Source organism: Protopterus annectens, chromosome 3.part1 (assembly GCF_019279795.1).
Source record: "Protopterus annectens isolate FY-2018-M chromosome 3.part1, PAN1.0, whole genome shotgun sequence".
Taxonomy (NCBI): Eukaryota; Metazoa; Chordata; order Ceratodontiformes; family Protopteridae; genus Protopterus; species Protopterus annectens.
This window is the reverse complement of record NC_056732.1, coordinates 228,079,483-228,100,887: the sequence shown is the minus strand read 5'-3', so window position 1 is coordinate 228,100,887 and position 21,405 is coordinate 228,079,483.

Here is a 21,405-nt window from a genome sequence, read left to right as displayed (position 1 = left end):
AAAAGACAAAACAGTAAGGTTATGAGCAGGGAAGAAGTAATACAGTAAAAGGTAAGACAGATGCATAGTACAAGAAACTAGTATTCAAGCAGAAATAATACTTAGAATGAAATTGTATTTTAAGATATATATATATATATATATATATATATATATATATATATATATATATATATATATATATGTATATATAGATTCAGGTTGCACCCTAGCAATACAGTTCAGTAAGCATTAATCTTGGTTACACAAACAAAGCTTATGGTAGCAATACACAGTTTAAATAATAAACACACCACTGATGCCACTGCCGTTCCTATGAAGCCCTTCTACTGGCTTAGGACTCAAAGTGCATCTGTCTTAGTAGACACAGTATTAGCAGAAAAGCAAACCAATAACTCAATTATATGCAGTGTTATCAAGATGCATGTAAAAATAGCAGTGACTTTTGAACTAAATCTGCATCTATATCAACAGAATTATTAGTTTGCAGCAAAGACATTAACATTAAAAAAGCACATTTAACATAGCATTGCAATTGTTACACAAATACAGTTTCTGAGGGTAGGTACACTTCATGCACATATTATAGTAAGAGAGGAGTATAAAAAGCAAGGTAACAAGTTACGAAATGACAACATAAAATCACAAATTCAGTACAGTAGAATATGTTTTAGTAAGCTGCAGTTATTTAAACTCTGGACCAAGTCAGCTGTACTGTGCAAGTATACTGTATGCAGTATACTTCTGAATAAAATCAGAATTAATACATGTTAAGGTATACAACTTTAACATCATTACTTCTGTAAGCAGCCTGAGAAAGAGGACTGCATATATCAATAGTCATAAAAATGAGCAGTGTGTTTAAATACACAGTAATGAGATATATTGCTTAAAGTGACACAGTTGTAGGCCGCAGATGCATGTAATTACATCTAAGGTACAGATAAAACTGATACAGACCGATTATCAGGGTTTTCACAAAGTAGCACAATACATTTGGGAAAAAAAAACAATATTCTACTTACTATTGGTGTGCACAACAAGCAGAGGAACTGTGGAGTGAGTGGCTTGTGAAGGTTTGAGTTAAGCAGTTTAAAGATAGCGCCACATCATGCAACTCCCTAATGTAGACTAGTGGGGGTGGGGAGATGGAGGAGATGAGTAACAGGGTTAAAGCAGGCAGGAACTGGATAGTGCAGGTAATGGAAAATCAGGTATATCGTCCCTGCAGGGCTGAGAGTGAAAACTATCAGTGGAGGACTAAGGAAAGGTATGTGGAATTAAGCATTTATATGCATAATATGTTGACTTCATGCATGCTGGTTTACAGTGTACATTGAAAAAGTGGGAGAAACAGAGACATGCAAGTTCTATAAAACAGAATGGGAAATAGTTACACATCTCATTGTGGGATGTGATTCAGTCATTTTAGAGGGTCTGTGCACTGAATGACACAATAATGTGTCAAGACTGCTGCAATGGGGATTGTGCAAACACAGAAATATGGAAGTAGCTATGCAACATTGTAAACATGAACCGCAAAACAATATAAAGAATGATGAAGTTTATATCACATGGGATCACCTATTAACAACAGTTCAAAAAACAAATGCAAGTAAATGAATATAATAGTCCGTGAAAAAAAGACAAAAGTAACATTGATCATTGAAATTGCTACTCCTAGCGATTAAAGTGCCTTACATACAGAGAGGCACACTCTTTTCACGAGGAAATGAAAGCAGTGGGGAAGAAGGATACTTAGGCATTTCCAACAGTAGTAGGAACAGTACTATTAAAAAGGAAATTATAATCATACTTAAATATACTACCAATGCATGTTACCCAGCATGAACTACAGATGGAAGGAAGTAAGTTTGGACATACTACATGTGCTAAGAAGAGCACTCTTGGTTAACAGCAAAGAGAGAAACAATAATAATTTCATTAGCTCTAACTGTACCCTGACTTAGGAGTGAAGCCCATTTCTGCCATGATATTAGAGAAAATAAACCAAGCCAAGCATTTCAGGCATTTCTTGAGATTTTCTGTGCCTGGCTCACATTGTCAGTTCTCTCTTTTACACTTTTGCCTCTCCACTGGACCAAGGGTATCACAATATGGTTGACTCCAGTCATTATTCATTCTAGACTCCAGGGCATTCATATTTTTCCATATTTTCATGATTGATTTATTTTTGCAGACTCTTTTTACAGCTTTCAAGAGTCTCTAGAAATAGTTTAGAAGCTTCGACTCAGTCTAGGATTTCAAATCAATTTGGAAAAGTCATCTCTCATTCAATCTCACAGAATGATCTTCCTGGGATGTGTGCTGGACTTAGCCTTGGGAAGGACTTTCCTTTCTTCCTCCATACAAAGTAGATATGTTAAATAATTTCCCTGAATTTATCCAGCCTAAGCCAAAAATCTACAAGGGATTTTCTCAGGATCCTGGGGTACATCATTAGTGATAATCATGCTGCCCTTTGCCAGACTACTCATGAGGAAAATACAGTGGTACCTCAGATCAGTCTGAATACAGCATCTATACCTTCTGACGTTTCAGATTCCAGTTCTGGGATTTGTAAAGAGGGAGAATGGATATTAGATAGACTAGATAGCTTACAGATCAGATGTTCCATTCTTCCTATTAACTCCCATCCAGTCAATCAGCCCAGTTTCAAAAGGGTAAAGTGAAAGCTCTGTGGGACTCAGTAAATATACAGATATATATAAATGTCAGAGAAATGTTGGCTGTCATCAATGCTTTGAAGACCTTGAAACTTTTCTGGTCCTCAGGGCATCTGCAGGTGTTCACAGATAACACCACAGTGATGTAATACAATGTTATCCTTGGAGGTAGCATTTCACCACAGTATGAGTCTTCAACTACATGCATTCTGTTAGAGCAAAAGATTACTGCAGACAAGCTCAGCAGGTTCAGGGTAGATGCCCACATATGGAAACTTCATCCTGGGGTCTTCCAAGAATTGATCCAACTGTGGGGAACACCTCATATAGACCTGTTTGTCTCCTCTCAGAACTGACAATTAAAGTAATTCTGCTTTGGAATTCTTTACAGTCACACCTGGAAGACAGCTGTTTTTTTTTTTTATTCCCATGGATGGGAATATTCCTGTATGCTTTTCTACCTTTTCCACTAATGACTAGGGTTCTTATAAAGATGACTCTACAAAACTTGTGTTATTGACTCCCTTCTGACCAAGGCAACAGTGCTTCTCCCTTCTTTTTAATGGGCTGTGAAGATGTTAGATACTGTCATCTGTGCTAGCATGTCTGGCTAAAGATTTTGTACATAATTTCAGATTAACCTGTTTATTATATACCAGCATGACTAGCTATGATATTGTAAATAAGTTCTTACATGTTGATTTGTAATCTGTTTGTGAAGAATGTTTTAAAGACTTGAACAGTGTTCCTTTACATTTCAAACTGTGCATATTTGTGGAGACGATTCTAAATGAAGATTGTCTCAGGATTGACTGATCTGCAGATGATGTCATTGGAATGTTGACAGTTGCTACGTGTTACTGTCATAGGCCGAAAGACAGGAAGGAACTTCAGTAAACAGCTGTCGGTTGATTTTCAAAATACGAAATGAAAAGTAGAACTGGAACAGTTGTGACAGTTAAGCTAGTCTATAAAAGAGCCTGCTGAAGACAGTTGAAGTCAGTTACAGTTGTTGCCAGTTAACAGCCAGTTATAGTCAGTTGCAGTTGTCAGTTGTTTACAGTTGTACTGCGCAGTGGATACCCAAAAGGACTCACCAAGAATTGTAAGCCTGTTTTTTGTAATAATTCAGTTTGGATCAAAGACAGTATTCTTTAGTCAGATAGGAAAATTATAACTAATCAGTTATAGTTTTAATAAATTTTGGATTTCTATCCTTCAGTAGTGATTTCATTTTCCTGGTGATTGAGTTCTGTTTGTTTATTGGAAACTACCGTTTCATATTTTTAATCATTCTGCTCATTATTAAATATTTTTATTAACTTACATTGCAGCTGGTCAATCAGTGCCTTCTTTAGTGATTTGAGAGTGCTTATACCTGCTTTGATAACTTCCTGGGCCACTCCGAAAGCTTAGCTGCTTTAGCTCATTTGCTATCATTTCTTTTAAAATGTAATTTTCATGATTAGCCACCCCTTTAAAAGAACATGTGGGCTGTCTGATTGGTGGCAGCAAGTTAACGTATTATTTTGGGGAAGGGGCACAGCTAGAAATCTGTGTCAGGCTTTCCTAGAAGTTTTCGGATGTGTGAGATTCAATTTAAATGTGAGTATATCAGAGGTCTTAAACTGGGACACATTGCTCTGAAGTGTGTATGGAGTTATATTAAGGGTGGATGGAAGTATACAGTCCAATCCTAGGTTATAGAGCATGTTCCTGTTGTGCTGTTAGGGGAAATTGTGAAATTTTACTCCTGTTTAAGTGACAGTGTTGTATTGGAGTCAGTAGTAAGGATTGAAGCTCCTTAGTTACTGACATAGGATAGTAAGGGACATCACATTATTTGCTGGCAGTCTGGTGGAGTATTGACCAGACATCACAAAAGCCATGGGCAATTACCACAGATTTCTTTATAGGCAGGATTAATTCACACAAGACAGGGGAATTTGATACACCTCAGTCTCAAGCCTCTTCAACTAACTACCTGGATGATTGAATTTTGATAACTTTTAAGCACATTTTTTCTAAGAAATGCAGCAGATAAGTAAAGGAGGTAAAAGAAAACTGGTACTAGAAAATCATACAGGTGCAGGTGGAAAAGATTTTCTAGCTGGTGCCACTCAAAGAACCAGGACACTTTTCAGGTTTGGATTCATCAGCTTCTTGATTAATTACATGAGTTTGATCGTTTATTGTACTTTTCAATTAAGGTACACTTGTCAGCCATTTTGGATTGCATGCCCTTAGATTCACCCCTTTTTTTAATATCTCATGTTAAACAGTTTGTGAAAGGGGCCATGCACAATCACCTACCTAAAAACAGGTGTCCCCTCCTCGGGATTTCAATTTTGTCTTTGAAAAACTTACTTTGTTTCAGTTTGAGCCAGCTCTTGAAGCTGATTTGAGGGTCCTAAAATGGAAGATTTTTCTTATTGCTCTGACATCTGAGATATGAATATTTAAATTACAAGCACTAACAGTGAGTCAATCCTATCTCATATTTCATAGAAACAGTGTTTCTTTGAGAACAAATCTTACTTTTATGATTAAAACTGTACCAGAGCTTACTGTAAGCCAACCAATTAATCTCACAGTCTTCTTTCCAAAGAACAAAGGAGAAATAATTATTTAATCCCTGGATGTAGTCAGACAAACCAGATACTGCCTACACAAAACACAGCTGACCAGCTGTTTGTCTTCTATGAAGTTAAGCTTAAAGGTCAACCTTCAACTAATGTAACTGTTTCTATTTTGTTGTCCCATGCAATTCTTTTTGTCATACTTAACAATAAATGAATTCCAAGCAGGGCTACAGCGCATTCAACAGGGGCATTGGCTTCTTCATAGGATCATAAGAAATTATTAGGCTAGTGGCCCTGAGGCCCTTACAAGCCTAGACAAGAATTAGCCCATGTTCTGACAAGTCTGCGCCTGATGCTTTTGTCCAGGAGGGACACAGGTGGAATCCCAGGGGTGTATTTTCTGTTCCCCAATCAGTTATCCAGATTGTACTTAAAAGGGGTTAATGACGTACTTTGCTTGATGTGGGGAGTAAGTCTATTCCACAGAAGGGGAAGTCTCTGGGACACAAATCTGTCTTGCCAACAGGTCCTAGTGATGTCACGGACCAGGTTGAGGTCACGCATGTGGGTTACTTGAGTAGAGCTTGACTTGCAGATATGCAGCAGTCCCATCAAGGTGGGGTCTGAGATTGCTTTGTATGCCAGACAGAGGTCACCACTGAGGAGTCTTTATGAGACTAAGTAGAGTGCAGGGCCTTTAGCATATCTGTGTAGGGTAGATGTTTGAGGCCCTGGATTCTCCTGGTGAGGAACCTCTGTGGTCTCTCCAGCTGCTGCATGTGCTTTGTGTGGTACATGCCAAAAGGGGTGTTGTACTAAATAATGGGTCTTATAAAGGAAGAATACAAGGATTTTATGACCTCCTTATCCCTGGATGAGATTCCCTTCTTAATAAGGCGGGCCATGTAGAAAGCTTTGTGTACAATGGAGGCAATGTGGTGGTCAAAAGTTAGTTTGCTATCAACCTGGGTCCCTAAGTCCATCACGACTGATTGCATGTTTAGGACCTTGTTATTAATATGATAATTTGTGGGAATGTCACTTTCTCCAAAAGGGATGATGATGCATTTTTTGGCAGTCAGTTTGAGGGCATGTTTCTAGCACCAGTCATTTATTTGGGTGAGACCCTCTTGGAGGAAGTCCACGTCACTAGGGGAATTGATGATGGTGCCCAGCTTGCAGTCATCTGCAAACCTGGTCAGCCATTGCCCACTGGTTTTGCCTGCACCTCAGAAAAGTATATCCCAAACAACAGAGCCCCTAAGATCAATCCATAGGGTACACCACTTGTTACGGGTCTACTGCTTGAGGTGGCTTCCCCAATTTTGACTAGGTGGGTTCTGTCAGTGAGCCAGTTTGCTACCCATCTGGTAACATATGGATTGATGCCTAGTTGAGAGACTTTATATATTATACCTGAGTGGGGAATAGTATTGAAGGCTTTGGCCAGGTAAAGGTAGGCAGTGTGCACTGTCTTTCCCTCATCCATGGCTTTGGTAACTGTCTCAAAGAAGTCGACAAAATTTAACAGGCATGACCTCCCTTTGAAGAAATCAAACTGTGTGGGATCGAGTATTTGGAGGTTGCCAATGTCCTTGTTAATCAGGTCCATAATAAGCCATTCTGTGGCCTTGCAGATCAGGCTAGTTAGGCTGATGATGCTATAATTTCCCAGATTGGTAGATGCACCACCTTTGTGCAAATGGATGACAGTGGCTGTCCTCCACTCGGCCGGGATGAAGCTGGTACTCAGGCATTGGTTGAAAAGGATGCCTAATGATGCCACAAGTTCCTGCATGAATTCATGTAGGATGCAGCCTGGGATGTTATCACGTCTCATGGAGGCTGTATTTTTTGCCTTTGAGACAGCAGTGATGACTTGCTCCCTGGAGATAAGGGGAGAGGGACAGGTGCTGGGGATGTCCTGATTTTCTGATGGGGAGAACAGAGTGGTGAAGTTTTCACTGAACCTGTCTGCCAGCAGCTTGGCTATAGCTACAGCATTTGTGTGTCCTTGACCACCAGTTCTTGGCAGATCTGAGGGCTTCCTTTGAGATTGCGGACATATGTGAAGAAGGCCTTATGATTGTCTTTAGTAGATGTGGCCAGTTTGGACTCGAAATTTGCTTTGGAGGATTTCAGTAGTGCTCTTATTTGCTTGTTCAGACTAAGGGTAGATTGTATCCAATTAGGAACCAGCTCCTTCTTGGTCCTGGACAGCAGTTTTTTCCTTTTATTATAGAGTTTATTGCAGATGTCCACCAGACAGGTTTACTCTTCCTTGAGGAGGAGGATTTTGCCCTGTCGCATATTCCTTACTACATGCAGCTATCTAAATGCTTGTATAGTACTTTCATGTAGGTTTGGATATTTATGCCAGTTCCTATGGGAGGGGGCTGTGAAGCCATTTATACCTTCCCTCAGGAGGTTGTAATCAGCTTTAGAGAAGTTTTTATGTTTGACCATAGCAAGTTGGGGAGGATGGTGACTTTGAAAGTGACGTCTTTGTGGTCATATCTTACTAGGGATGATAACACTGTAGGGATGCTGCAGTGATTACTCATGTAGGTTAATACCAAGTCCAAGATATTATGACCTCTTGTGGGAGTGTCACCTAGCTGGTTTAAGGCATTTGCATTGATGAAATTGATGAGATCAAGGAATCTCTGGGCATTTGTATTTTGGCATGAGTAGTTCTTCCAATCTATGATTGGATAGTTAAAGTCACCCAGGATCGGAGTAAAGAGTTGATTCTTGATAGATTCAAAGATGTCCAGATAGGTGGAGTGGGCATCTTGAGTCAAAATTGGGGGCCTGTAGTTAACTATTGTAAAGGAAAACACAAAGATCAATGCATGTTAGATTCAAGCAAGGCACCCTTTATTACTTGCAGCAAGGAGACAAAGCATGTAGGTACAAGGTTTGTCTGATTTTCCATAGTTCAGCCTACAGTTTTTATACAGTTTTCTACAAGTTCACAGAAAGATGCTATTATTAGATTTGCTGCTGACATGGTCAAATAATTGCTGTCTTGCAAAAACATGTTTTTTGAGAAAAACAACCTGGCCTTGAGTTTGTTTCAGCTTCCCTTAGTTTCTCACAATTCTTTCTCTAGTTCTGATATGATACATTCAAGGTACAGTCCTGGCCTCAATACACTTTCTGCTGACCATGGTGGATTTACAGGCATCCATTGTTCTCTTTTCAGAGCTTCTAGCAGCTGCATATTTTCACACATAATAAGCAGAATAAATGTATTAACTCCTTTTAACCCTTAATACACTAAACCTGTACATTTTAATACATTAAGCCTACATATTGCATTGCAGTTATACATTTTCCTAACAGCTATGATTTGAATAGGGGTCTTGTCAATGGTTAACTGCACCTGGAGTGTCTCCCCTGTGCATCATTCTGTTTGGCTTTCTGGAAATCAGTGGACTCTAGAAGCATTCTTGAGGCAGCAACATGTTCATTTTACAAAGTACTACAAACTGGATTCTTTTACCAACAGGTGTTGCCAGGACCATTCTCCAGGGGTTCCATGATTCTTAGTGGCCTCCCAAACATAGATTACTACAATAGTGATCCATACATGAAAATACCATAGTTCTGTAAGTAAACTTGCAATAACAGTAGATGTTGTAGTGGATTGCCCTTGCAGTAGCAATCCCATCCTCCAGACCCTTATATTTTCTCTTTCTGTTATTGTTGCAGTTGCCAGGGTTGGTTTATTTGCACTCTTTTTGTATATAGTTATGTTTCAGTTTGTTTCTTACTACAAGTATACATATGACTTGCCTTCTTCTTGGGCAAAAAATGTTCTATTTTGACACTCCAATTGCTTTTTATAAGGATTGTCTTCAGTACTGCTGGCAGTTAAGATGCAGAGAAGGCATCCAAAGGTGTTAGAAGCTGACTGCTGCAGGCAACTATACCTAAATAGCTTATACTACTGCAACGGTGATCCATTAGAAAATGTACTGTTACAGTGAGTTTATTTACACAACTGTACTTTTGTTTTCCCAGAATACCTTATGAACACACATACAGAGTGAGCCATCCAGAAGTGCTGCTAAACGAGTCTGCCCTTACCTAGCGCTTAAGAGAATGATATAGTACCTTAGTTCTAATCTGCAGAGAGAATACATGCAAGACCATAAACCAAGCAACTCCACAACAAGCAGTGATGTCAACTGAGTAGTGTAACTGCATCATTTTCCTAGCTTTTAGCTTTAATATTTACTAGAAAAAATTACTGATTTCCAGTTTTGCCAACCTGTCCTTTATGAAACCCGAATGAAAGTCAACCTTTTTGCTGCATTATATTGTCTGGAATTGTGGCTCTCCAAAATATTTGTTAATATGCTTTTTTAAATTCTTACAAACATTGCAGTTAGTAACTGCTACTGTTTCACAAAAGCATATTTCACTTTAGTTTCTGCCTTACTAGTCTGAAAATATATTTCCTTTGGAAAATCTGATATGCTTTCTTACTACTCTTGAAATATTATGCATTTGTAAATGTCCAAAGACATACACAAAAATAGTAATTTTCTTTTAGCTACTGAGTATCGGTCTGACTTGTCTTTTTTTTCCCTTACTTTTTGTTGTAAAAACAGTGTGATTAACAAATATGGCTGATTTTGCACACATAAAATATACATCAACCTCCCTTACTACATGGAGAAACAGTGCTGGCATCAAGTTGAACTTGTTTGCATTTCGTCATTAGTTGATGATTTATAATCAAGAAGTTTGAGAGTGTGTGTAGGGATGGGAGAGAGGTATAGACAAAGCAAAGGAAGACACAACTTAATAAGTGCTTAGAAAATAATGAGTTTCAGTAGAAAAAGTCACAATGAGCAATGAGGTTAGTTGGGTAGAGTCAGTGGATGTGAATGAGTTTGATGCAATAATTAAATTATTCATTCAGTGTTATTCGTGAGCAGTGTAAATTCTTAAAAGTATCCAAGGGAATATGTTGAAAATATTGTACAGTAGGTAAAAAAAATCTACACACAGTGGAGGCAGTCATAGTAAGCTTATCTGCATAATGTGAAATTATTTGTCAACTGAGTACTCCAGAATTTAAAAAAGTACATGCATGCAGATTGCTAGGACCATCTGTACCAGATCTTTTTTCAGTTTTACTAATTGTACTAAAATACGTTAAATAAATATCAGATTCATTTGTTTTGCCATTCATTACAAAACTATACAAAATGTATCTTTATAGAATTTTACTGATTAAGCTGTCGATATATTTGGAGTGCTGATCATTCTAACAGTAAGTTATAAATGTACAGTTTTTTGCTGGCTGTTCTTGTGTGCTGTAGAATATTGGAGTCTCCAGAAGTGATTTCTTTTTCTGAAGTTCTGCAGAAAGTCTTTGCTAGATTTTTCTTTTTGTGTTTTTTTAACCACGTTCTACAGAATCAGACATTATTTATGATGCAAATAGGGAAGAGAATGAGCAATGAAGCATAGAACTGAATTTTTTGTTGGGGTAGATGCTGCAAGGTAAATTAATGTTCATTACTCATTGCACTGACAAATCCCATGATGTGTTCTTGCAGTTCAGTTGTTTAGTAAGTGGTGAAATGTACTGCAAGCTAAGTGTTTTATTCCCCAGCACTAGTGTTTCAGCACCAAGTCACAGTGTACTCATGAGGCTATATAATGCTCTGCTGAACCTTCCTAGCATCGGGAGGATTAAAGCCTGGATATGTAAAAAGTTAGAAACTGCATTATTTATATAAAACCTTTCTCATGTGTTGCATAAGTTATATGGATTAGCAGGGACTATGTAAAAAGAATCAACTTAGAGAAAAATGGTTTATCAGGGGACAAACACCTTCATCAGACATCAGCAAGAAAGTATCTTTTAATGTGCTGCATATTTTCTTTTTTGCATAAGGGCAGTTCATATATACTGCGGTGGTGGTGCTGCGGTAGCGTTGTCGCCTCACAGTTAGACGTTGCATGTTCGATTCTCATTTAGAGCGTCTTCTGTGTGTCGACATGCGTGAATGGGTGTTCCTTCGTTGAAGGTTGTGCATTAGGCCCGTCAAGCCAGCACATAAAAATCTACTGCAAATCATTAGCGGACCGGAGTTCCGCTGTGGCGATCCCTAACCGGGAAAAGCCGAAACACAGTTTACATAAGGGCAGTTCATACAGAAACATGGCATAATTTAAATAACACATATGTCTTCTGGTTCCATGACAGAAATTCAGTACATTCATGACTGAGACTAAACAGTGTGATACCAAAGCGGAGAGAAAAGGAGACATGTAGCTTGTCCCTGTTACATCATGGCAGGTACAGGGATTAGTATTTGAAAATACAGTACTGCATACCATAATTATTATTCAGGAGTTGCATTTTTTTCATTTCTTCCTTTTAACTCTCTGCTTTCTGTTTAGCAACAGATCCCATTTATGTTTTTCTTTATATAGATACTATGATGAATATGATGAACATGTTCTCTGTTGCTAATATTTATAATTTTTTTCTAAGTGTGATATGATATTATGATTTATACATGCCAGTATGTTTACATGATATGTTACTCAATGAATACATACATGATTCACTAGCTAATATATTCTTGGGGGCAGAATCCAGTATATCAGTTTTTTATAAAATGCATTAAAAATAGGTAGACCAGCAAATGTCAGTAGTTGGCGATAGATTTAATTCATTTATTTATTTTCCTTCCCTCAGCTGCAACCTGTGCCCCTCCACATTCACCATGTCTACTGACTCGACCTTAGATGATTCAGGTACAAAAACACCCATGTCTTGGATCAGTGAGGAGATCAAGGATGCTGGTGCGACATCATATTGCTTATAGGGAGGGTTCTTTAACTCCCATCACCCTTCAGCAACCTTGTAAGCTCCACAATAACTGCCATTGAGAGGTGATTGTGTGTATGAGCAACATCCTAACTGGTACACAACTTATGCAGTACAGAGCTTACCCAGCTTGAAATGCTGCATTATTGCAGTGAGCCTAGGCTACCTGTCCCCCAAAGTGCAACCCATTGTCAGCTGGTCATGACCCCGAATATGGGTGAGCCAACAATGGACACTCAGAAGCATCCACCCAGTGACCCACCAATGTCCTTGTTGCTAAATGAACATGTGTTATCCAGGGTGTATTATGGGCTTTATTCTTCTGTATCATATGGCCACTGAGATTTCTTATTTATGCATTTTATTTATTATTGTTTGCAACCAGTATGGTAGGATGATCCTGAATGACTGATTTTAGGCTGCTGAAAAAGGAATATAGTAAAATACAGCACATGTTTACAGAAGATAATAATAAACATTAGACCCCCTATTCAAATTATAGCTAGCTAGAGCGCTCAAATTTGACTCAAGATGCCCACTGCAACTATATGGACCTCTCCAAATCTATCAAGATTCAACCCTTTACCCTGATCCTAGGTGAATTATCTACCCAACCAATGACTGGAAAAAAATAATCATGCCAGAATGCAAATGCCCAGACATTCCTCGATTTTTGTCAATGAAAATGCCATGGAACAGCTAAGCAATACCCTAACAAGAGGTGTAATATCTCGGGCTTACTATTAACCAACATGAGTAACCACTGCAGCACCTCTACAGTATCATTCTCCATGGTAAGATCCAACTATAAAGTGATCACTTTTGAAGTCACCATCACCCCCTGACCCCCCACTAGCTAGGGTCAAACAAAAATCTTCTCCAAAGCTGATTACAACCTCCTGAGGGATGGTATAAACAGCTTCACAGCCCCCTCTCCCTCTGTAGAAACTGGCACCTATGCCTCAATCTACACCAAAGTACTATAGGAGCATTTATATAGATACATGGAATCAGGAATACCTGACAGGACAAAAATCATCCTCTGTAAGGAAGAGTGAACCTGCATGCTGGACATCTGCAATAAATAAGGTATATAACAAAAGGAAAAAAATTGCTGTCCAGGACCAAGAAGGAGCAGGTGCAGGTGTCCAGTTGGAAGCAAACTCTCCTTATCCTGAACAAGCAAATAAGATCACTAGTGAAATCTTCCAAAGCATACTCCGAGTCCAAATTGGCCACATCTACAAGATATAATCAATCATAAGGCCTTCTTCACATATGTTCACAATCTCAAAGGAAGCACCCATATCTGTTCAGAACTGGTGGTCAAGAACAGCACATACACAAATGCTGTAGATATAGCCAACCTACTGGTTAATAGATTCAGTGATAACTTCACCCCTCTATCCCCCTATCAGTAAATCAGGTCATTCCCAGTACCTGCTCCCCACCTGTAATCTCTGGGGAACAGGTCATCACTGCCCTCACAAAGGCAAAAAATACAGCCTCCATGGATCCGATAACATCCCAGGCTGCATCCTACATGAACAAAGGCATGAACCTGCAGCACCATTAGGCACCCTATTCAACCAAAGCCAAAGTACTGGCTTTGTCCCAGCTGAATGGAGCACAGCCACTGTTATCCCTTTACACAAAGGTGAAATGTTCGCCGATCCAGAAAATTATAGACCCATCAGCCTAACTAGCCTGATCTGCAAGACCATAGAATGGATTATCATGGACCTCATTAACAGGGACATTGGCAACCTCTAAACAATTGACCCCACACAGTTTGTCTTTGTCAAGGGGAGGTCATGTCTGTTAAATCTGGTTGACTTCTTTGAAACAGTCAGCAAAGCCATGGACAAGCAGAAGATGGTGCACACCGCCTACCTTGCCTGGCCAAAGACTTCGACACTATTCCCCACTCGGGCATAATAGATAAACTCTCTAAACTAGCCATTAATCCATATGTTACCAGATGGGTAGCAAACTGGCTCATTGATAGAACCCACCTAATCAAAATAGGGGAAGCCACCTCAAGCAGTAGATCCGTAACAAGTGGTGTACCCCAGGGACTGGTTTGGAGTCTCTGTTATTCGGGACACACTTCTCTGAGGTGCAGGGCAAAACCAATGGGCTATGGCTGACCAAGTTTGCAGATAACTGTAAGTTCGGAGTGGTCATCATTTCCCCAAATGATGTGGATGTCCTCCAAGTGGGTCTCACCCAAATAAATGACTGGTACCAGAAATATGGCCTCAAGCTGAATCCAAAAACTGCATCATCATCATCCCCTTTGGGGAGAGTGATGTCCCCACATATTATCACAATAATAACAACATCCTAAGCACACAATCAGTTGTGAGAGATTTGGGCACCCAGGTTGGTAGCAACCTGATTTTTGACCACCATGTTACTTCTATTGTGCAGAAAGCTTTCTATATGCCCCACCTCATAAGTAAGGGTATCTCATTCAGGGACAAGGAGATCATAACATCCCTGTATTCTTCCTTTATAAGGCCACTTATTGAGTACAATGCCCCCTTTGGCATGTACCTCGCAAAGCACATGCAGCAGCTGGAGAGACCACAGAGGTTCCTCACCAGAAGAATCCAGGGCCTCCAACATCTACCCTACACAGACAGGCTAAAAGCCCTGTCTCTCTACTCAGTTTCATACAGAGTCCTCAGTGATGACCTCTGTCTGGCATACAAAGCAATCTCAGACCCCGCCTTGATGGGACTGCTGCAAGTCCACAAGTCAAGCTCCACTCAAGTAACCCACACGTTGCGACCTCAACCTCGTCTGTGACATCAGTAGGACTTATTGGTGGGACAGATTTATGTCCAGAGACTCCCCCATTTGTAGAATAGACTCAGAGTCCCTCATTATCATTTTTAAGTGCAACCTGGATAACTAGATGGGGAACAGAAAATACACCCCTGGGACTCCACCTGTATCCCTGCTAGACAGGGGCTTTGGGTGATGACTTGTTTAAACATGGACTAAACTCTTGGCTAGGCTTATAAGGAGCTCAGGGCCAATAGCATAGTGACATCATATGAGCCTAAATTTGTTATAAGTGTTCGCAGTGCAAATAGCACATATATGGTCTAGTCAGTTTTCAGATACTGTAGTAAGGAACTTTACATGTTTTCCACAACACTTAACAAGTAAGCTTGGAAACATTGTAAAATATATTATCATGACTCATTATACAAATACAAAACCATCTGTAGTTTGTATGGGGGGATGGCACTAATGATTAACAAGATGCATGTGTTAATGTGGATTAGAATTTTTAGTGGGAGCTCTGGGTATCCACCCAGTGGAGGTCCAAGCTGGCTGATATGATGCTATCATAACTGTTTTCACATTAAGTAGCTGGGGGGGTGGGGGGGGCACACTTCCCCTTCAAGAGATAATTGTGGCTTGAAGGAGCTGCTGAGACAGAAGGGGGTTGTTCCCACAGGGAGAGGGTAGGCTGCCTCCCAAGGGCCAACAAGCTGACCTGCTGTCTACCCCCTGATTATAGCAGGAAGAGCAGAGGGCTGATGGGATTCCTAGGTACTATGGGCTATATAGGCTATATGGCTCTCAACTAGCTTAGAAATACCTGTGTACCATTCTGATAGAACAAATGGGCAAGCTGTGCAAAGGTAGATGAGTCATCAGACAAGCTTTTGGAAGGAAAGGAAAAAAAAAAACAAATAAAATAATGGCATAATTAAGACTAATTTATTCCTCGAAGCAAGCTTTAAAAAAATTCAGACTAAGACATTTCTCTCATTTCTCTATTCAGCCCCATAAGGGCTATAAAGGAAGCAGTATTATGTTTTCAAAAACATGTTGTTCCATTTTCTCAGAATTTTTATTTAAACTGTGAGAGAGTTTCAAGTTTGGTTTAAACATTTCTTACAAATATAGAAAATCTAAATAATTAGAGTGAACTAGCTTAAACTGTTTAATAAATGCATTTTCAGAACTACCTGCATTTCAGTTTTTGACACATCCTTGTATTCTTATTTTAAATAATTAACTCATCAAATGCTACTATAAAATAAGTGACAATTTCATGGGCATAAATCACATCACAGTATTTTAATATGCAAGTATTCCCTTTAATAACACATGAAGTTACAATGGAAGCACTTTTACAAGCATAACATTTGCCCCATCTAAATGTGCCAAAAGGTTAGCTACTGGAATACTCTACCTGGGGGGCAAAGTCATAGATTAACTGCAGAATAATATATTTTCTATATCATCCTCTGGGCTGCAGGAGGCAATAGGAACTTGGGGCAAAATGTGTCAGAAGATTACATCTCCAGGAAGTACATGCTATGTGGTTCATAAGTTCATATTATTGCATGACATACACGACCTCCACTGACACCTGTAAATACTTAAAAAAGAAAAAAAAGTAAATAAAATTGAAGGTCTAAACTCAAGCATGACAACAGCCAATACTACCTATGTGGGCAATGCTAAAATTCACTATGTATCGTATTTCTTCTTATTCATGCGTATCTACTCAGACTAATGTCCCTACCACGCCCAACTTATCCATAGCATTGACTGTACTAATATAACAATAACTTCCACTGAGTAATCTGTCAACTATAATTAATCCTGAAGGAATTCACATCCTGTAAATTTGTTCCATCTAGGAAATTTGATGTAAAAGCAACAAGCGAAAATTATGAATAACCATTTTAATCCCTGTATTTTTACTGTATATATAAAATGTTTTGAAGGACATTAAAATACCATTAATGTATGATGATGTAATATTTATTGTTTTGTCTAAGTATTTTTAATGAGCCATGTTATATTATTATCCAGTATTTTATGAGCAAAAGTTGAAACAAATAATTTATGTTCAAGAAAAATAGTTTCATGTAATTGTTTGCATCATGCCTTGTATACGGGATCAAACCAGTAAGGGATTATCTTAAATGGTAACATTACTGAATATGATTCAGTTTCAGGTAATTTTATGCATCTTATAATGAGATTTTTGCCCAATGTCTTTTATGGTGCTTTACAGTAATTCTTATTTTACTTGCGTACCACCAAAATAAATAAATAATAAAAATTGAAAAATAAAACAATTAAGTTTCCTTTGAATATTTTTTCTGGGATTAAAGAAAAAAAAAAACTTGACAAATATAGAGCAATTGGGGGGGTGCCATCTTGATTAATTGTAGACTAATACAACAAAGCAACCAGCAAAAGTGCCAAAACAATGTAAACCGCAAAAAATGCTAGTAGGCACTTGTATGAGGGAAAAAACATGACTCCTTTCTGAATTTCATCATGAATTATTAGGTATTTTTGATCAATGTAGCAATAGTATTGTAAAAGTTATTAGGAAAAATGAGAGAGAAATGGAATCCATGTTGGAGGAAATTCAATGCATTAATCAATCTATTTTAGATTATTTAATGTGTACTGTACAGAGTGAGAAGGCTAAATATCATATGATGTTGGAAGGGGTGAATAAGAAATGTAAGGGTGTGTTTAAATGAATAAAATTGAGAGAGACAAGGGTGAATACAAGGATAAACGTATGTATCCCAAACCCATGGCTAATTTCAACAACCCCTGGGGGAATTTACCTCAGGGGCTTAGAATTTGTATGATCATCCTAACCCAGTGGATATTCAGCAGGGGGGTTATGACAATGAGGAAGTAGTGGGATCATTTCAGGATTTTAATAACCCTTTAGATTATCCCCCCTCCGCAGGTCCGAGTGGATCAGGAATCAACATCTTGCTCAATACAATTACAGTGACAGGAAGGGGGGATACAATGGGAATTCATAGAGGAAGTGAATACTGATGGTCCAAAATGCAGTTTTAATGGGTACAACATTTTCAACTATAGTAATACAGATATTAATGCCCTTTATTTTAATTTTTTTAAAGGGTTTTAAATTTATTCCACATAAAAAGGCAGATCTAAATAAGGTTATTATTGACCTAAAGTTGTTTGTTAGGAAAAATAATTTGGAATTGGTGTTCAAAGACAAGGAGCAGCTATTACAAGGCAATAGGTCCTTAGCTAGGAAGAGTACCTACAATCCACCACTGCATCCACAACTGAAAATTTTTGAGATGGCTGTGGTAAAGGAATTGAGGGAAGGACTTTCACATAATAGGATCATTTCTATTTTATCTATCGAAGAAAAGGAATGAGTTAAGAAACAATATTTGTTTTGAGAATTATGACCCCAGATAAAGTTGGTGGCACTGTTTTAAGGATAATATTACTTATGAGTCCAAAATGATGAGTATTTTAGAGGACAAAACTAAGTATGTTCGAGTATTTCTGAATGAGATTTATATAGCCAACAGGAAGATATATATATTACCTTGCATGATATGTTGCTTGAAGGTACTATAGATTTGCCACTTTTTAAATTTTTGTACAACGATAAACCCAGGGGTCCCTACTAGAGCCCTCCGTTGAGAGCTATTGTTGCTGGTAAGGGATCAGCTATTTCAAGTATATTGATCTGAAATTTAAACCTCTTTCTATGCCCAGTAGAGCCAACTTGAAGGATGAGTGGGATCTACTAAGGCATATTAAAAGGGATTTGTATCATGAGAAGTTGTTTTTTATTACCATAGATGTGGTTGACCGTTTTACCTCTATCCCCCACCAAGAGAGTTTGAAATGGTTAGAAGAATTTATGGTGGAAAAGGGTATTTTTTTCCCAAGATGAGTTTCGTATTTGTTTTGACCTTGGTCGAAATGGTATTGGATAATAACTTTATACATTCTGAGGGGGAATTTTTTATCAGATTAAAGGAGTAGCAATGGATGCAAGTTGTGAGCTCACTTTTGCTAACATTATTTTGTCAATCTAGAAACAAACGTATGTTTTTAATTCCCCCTACATTGGTTGTTGGAGTCTATATTGTCGTCATTTGGATGATATATGTTTGTTTTGGACCGATACTAGAGAAAACATTTTTGAATTTTTGGAATATATCATCAATGCAACCAATTCTTTAAGGTTTACCTATAATATTAATGAACAAACAATGTATTATCTGGATATGACCATACATAAATATCAGCGCAGGTTTAAATCTACCGCCTACAAAAAAGATACTTTTTCCAATTCATACTTGTACTTTACTTTTTTAAGATTTTAGAATAAATATTTTTAATGTTTAGATGTACATGATAAATTATAGCAAGATTTGGTTATTTATGTGTTTTATTTATGTGATTTTATAGCTTTTTGTATTTGTATTTCTTTAAAAACAGTGGTCTTTTTTAACAAAAAAACTTTTGTATGTGAACTGGGGAGAGGAAGTGAGGTCACAAGTTTCATGTTTTAAAAGGAAGCTGATTTTAAAGTAAATTGTCTGATGAAGTTCCTGTATTAATGTGTTAAGGTACGAAAGTGCTTACATTGTGAAGTTGGATTAAACTTTTGCTTGCTGCATTATGTTTTGAACTTGGAATAAACTCTTTTTTGCTGCATTCCATCTGGTGTGAGCTTTTTTATGGACTTACTGGTTCGTTGTTCATAGGTTCATAGGTAGGTACTAGGCTATCTGCCCAAGGGCATTTATAAGCCTAGCCAGAGTGTGTCGGCTTTCACCTCCCCATTGATTAATTAACTGAGCCTCTGTCAAGCAGAGCCAATGAAGTGATCCCAGGGGTCTATTTTCTGTTACCCATCCACTCGTCAAGGCTTCTCTTGAAGAGTGTTAGTGAGGGGCTCTGCCTAATGTAGTTAGGAATTTTGTTCCAAAGCATGGGGAGTCTCTGTGACAGGAATCTATCCCTCCAGCATGTTCGATTTATTGTTGTGGTGAGGTTTAGCTCACTAGAGCGTGTGGCTCGCAGTGACTTGGATTTCTTTAGGTGGAGCATGTCCATCAATTCTGAGTTGGACATGGCTTTGTAAGTCAGGCAGAGATCACCTGTGAGTAAGCAATATGCCACTGAGTACAGCTGGAGTTTTTTCAGTCGGGCTGCATAGGACATATGTTTGAGGCCAGTAATCCTCTTGGTGAGGTGCTTTTGTGGTCTTTCCAGCTATTGGAAGTGTCTTGTGAGGTACATCCCAAATGGGGCATTGTACTCTATGATGGGCCTGATGAGTGACGAGTAGATGGGCACTATAACCTCTTTATTTCTAGATGCGAACCCCTTAGTAATTAGATGGGCCACATAGAAGAATTTCCTAACTACTTTGGCAATATGATTGTCAAAGGAGAGATTACTATCAACCTGGGTCCCCAGATCTCTTACTACCTCTTCTGTATTAAGGGGGCTGCCGCCTATGTGGTAATGTGTGGGTGTTTTGTTTTTCCCAAACTGGATGACTATGCATTTTTTGGCATTTAGCTTGAGGCCATGTCTTTGATTCCAGGTGTCTGTCTCAGTAAGGCCTTTTTGAAGGATGTCCGTGTCAGCCGGAGAGTCAATTATGTCTCCCAGTTTGCAGTCATCAGCGAACTTGGTTAGCCATAGTCCTCCTATTTTTGTGGCTGTTGCAGAGGTGCTCACCAGGTTTGTTGCTGCAGCTTTTTCAACAACCTAGATTTGTTTTTTTCAATGGAGAACGAAGAAGAAACAACTCAGTCTTCCAATTCTACAGGTGACCTTACCATTTTGATTAATCAACTAATGGAAAGGATGGAGAGGCCTGAACAGCTCTCGTTGTCACAACTATCACAACTGTCTTTTCATGCTACGCCGGGCACTTCTTCTTCTCTCCCTGTAGCACATATTCCTTTGCTGGGTCAAGTGAAGTTAATGGGAACCAAGGCTTTGTTCAAAGTCCTGTAGTATGGTCGGAATTACAGGTCAGTAACAATCTTCTATCAGAACCTAACAGAGACAATGCAAACAGTACTGTAAATGGTTCTAATCTTACTTTATCAGACTGGATTGTGAATTGTTGTCCGTTTACCAGCAGAGTGGGAGACGTGAATACTGACAACTCATTTAATAATCGACTGAATGAATTAGACTGTATTTTGCTTAAAATTAAAAAGTTACAAAAGGACAATCACTATTCTAAGGAGTGCATTAAAAGGAGAATTGTTCCTAAGGGTTTGCAAATGTGGCGCTACCCGACTGGTCTGATAAGAAATTCTCAGTTTCATAGAGATCTCCTCCAGTTATTTGACCATTACAGATTTGAATATATGGACATGGTAATTAAAAATAATGAAGTACAAACTGAATCACTAGGGGAAGAAGTAAAATTATTAGATAGCAAAATCAATCAAGATCCCCT